Source organism: Mus caroli, chromosome 2 (genome assembly GCF_900094665.2).
Source record: "Mus caroli chromosome 2, CAROLI_EIJ_v1.1, whole genome shotgun sequence".
In the NCBI taxonomy this organism is placed as follows: domain Eukaryota; kingdom Metazoa; phylum Chordata; class Mammalia; order Rodentia; family Muridae; genus Mus; species Mus caroli.
The window spans coordinates 156,871,811-156,874,839 of NC_034571.1; positions in this window are offsets into that span (position 1 = coordinate 156,871,811).

Genomic DNA, 3,029 nt, shown 5'->3' on the forward strand with positions numbered 1-3,029 from the left:
CAGTTTACACTTTACCTCTTATCCTCAAAGCAGGCCTCTGAGCTGGGTGATAGACTGTCTCTATTTTGTTCCCGAAATTGAGTCACCCAGAGGTCCAGTGTCTTGCCAGAGGTCATAGAGTGATTAGTGGACAGTCTGAGTCTAGCAGAGTCCTTGCCATCCCTAACAAGGGATCCAGAAATGGGAGCCATTAGAATATCTGTGTTACGGTTTTGGATCCAGGAGGGAAGGCAATTATTCATGTCTCAGTGGAGTAGGGCTTAAATGAGCCCTAGAGGCAGATCTCATGGAGGGATGCCAGGTCTGTCTGCTCACTTCCTGAGCCTTACAGCAGGGGGAGCCCGCTGACTCTGCCTGGAGACCTGGTGCAGGTCCAGCCTATGGGTCCTGTGAGCACTGGGAAGTGCCAGCTGAGAGTAGGTAGCCAGTGCAAAGCCAGGGTGATACAGGCTTGGGTCTGAGCAGCAAGGCACTCGCACAGGTTTCATGCATTCCGGGGCAAAAGATTGGGCCAGGAATTCATGGTCAGATATAGGAATAGAGCTGTTTATTTAAAAGGGGAAAACTAGAGAAACAGCTGAGCAGTGGAGTGCATAGGGCTCATAGCGACCTTAGATTTCGGCTGGGCGGGCTCACAGCAGGCTCCAGAGGACCTAATGCCTCCCCTGGCTTCCACATGCACGCCACCCATGGGCATAAACTCAGATAAATACATGTACACACATAATTTCTATTTTAAAAAGCTGCCAGCATATAGAGTTTAAAAAAGAGGGCACTCCTGAGAAAGGGAATGGACAAGCTAGTGAGCTGGAGAGGCAGGTATATGCTCAAATATGCCGGGCTGCAAATCTATTCACTGTATGTAGCCCACGTTAAGGGAGGGCTTCCATTCTTCCTATGCCAAATGACTTCTTTAATGTGTTGATTAATATATATATATATATATATATATATATATACATACATACATATACACACACACACACACACACACACACATATATATATATAAAACATTTTTTCCAGGCACGGTTGTACATGCCTTTAATCCTAGCACTTGGGAGGCAGAGGCAGGCAGATCTCTGTGAGTTTGAGGCCAGCCTGGTCTACAGAGTGAGTTCCAGGACAGCCAGAGCTACACAGAGAAACCCTGTCTTGAAAAGCACCCACCTCCAATCACGTTGTGTGTGTGTGTGTGTGTGTCACTGTGCGCTGTGGAGGTCAGATCTATCTTTTTCTCTTCTGACCATGCTTGCTGACAACGTCTTGACCAGCTGAGCCATCTCACCAGAACTTTATTCATCTTTTTTTTTTTTTTTTTTTTGGTTTTTTGAGACAGGGTTTCTCTGTGTAGCCCTGGCTGTCCTGGAACTCACTTTGTAGACCAGGTTGGCCTCAAACTCAGAAATCCGCCTGCCTCTGCCTCCCTAGTGCTGGGATTAAAGGCGTGCACCACCATGCCCAGCTGTTAAATCTTGATGTATTTTCTTCAGTCTCTACTCCCCTGCCATGTAGGGTGGTAAGTACCCTGCATTCCCCTAAGGTCTGTCGGGTTGCCTGGCATACACCTTCTAGGCCCTCTGTGCGGTTATCAGACTCTTTTGGGTATGGACTGGGAATCGGAAACTCCAAAATTTCAATGAGACATTGCAAGGGAATGAACATCAAAAGATATGAACACAGTGCTCAAAACGGTAATGCTAAAAAAACTAATGGCATCTCAAGCTTGGTGCGAGAGCCTCCGTGTCACAGATGCGGAGGTGAAGCACCACGATCAAGATCAAGCCAGCTTGGGGAGGAAAGGGCTTATGTGACTTACACTTCCACATCACTCTTCATCAGCAAAGGAAGTCAGGACCGGAACTCAACCAGGGCAGGAGCCTGGAGGCAGGCGCTGATGCACAGGTCATGCAGCGTTGCTTACTGGTTGGCTCAGTCTGCTTTCCTGTAGAATCCAGGACCACCAGCCCAGGGGTGCCTCCCCATTCAGAATAGGCGGGGTCCTCCCACATCAATCACTAATTGAGAAAATGCCCTACAGGCTTACCTATAGCCAATCTTACGGAGGCAGTTTTTCTCAATTAAGGCTCCCTCCTCTCTAATGACTCTAGCTTGTGTCAAGTTGACATAAAACCAACCCGCAGCCCGCACGTGCACAGCATTGAGAGCGGAGGGGAGAAGGAAAAGCTGTAAAAAAGAGCACTGCAATCCCTCCAGTGTATGGACACTGTATGGCTTCATCTCTGTCTTCTGCCTCCTGCTCTACACAAGAGCAGCCAGTGGGGGAGAGTTATCCTCCACTCTCAAGAGGATGGACCCCGACAGTGTCCTGTGGAGTGCTAGAGGCAGACCTGAGGCTGTTAGAGTTGGGCCTTCTGGAGTTCCTAGGACCCTTGTGTGGGACATCTCAGAGTCTGAGACTCCAGCTGTGAACATGGCTCAGCCTTGAAAAGGGCAGAGATGGCAGAGAGCCAGGGGGAGACCCCATCAAAGGTTGAGGTCCAAGGTTGAACCTGCCAGGATCTGAACTCCAATGCAGAGCAGTGCTGTTTGTGCGAGGGCTAACAGGTCCTAACCAAGGTGATATAGCACAGAGGGCAATTAAAACACACACATGCGAGCACCACAGATGGGGAGAGGGCACAAAACCGCAGAGAAGTGCACAGTCGCCTTTCGTTTGTGACTTCCAGATACAAAAGGATCGCTAGAAAAGAAAACTCAAGATCTGGCTAAATTTAAGGGAAGTTGCATCAAAGGAACAGGCAAAGTGACGGAGGACACCCGATTCCGTCTTCTGACTTCTGCACACGATCAGGGGCACACATGCACACATGAACACACACCTAAAACCAAACAAAAACATCAAGCTCATATGCATCAAGCAGCAATCCCCTTCTTCCAGAACATTCTGTGTCAGTGGGGCAGGAACTATTAATCAGGATTGAATCCAGGCAGGGCCTTCGCAACACTACACAAGCACAATGTTTGTTTGGGGGTTTTGGTTTTGGGGTTTGGTTTTTGTTTTTTTT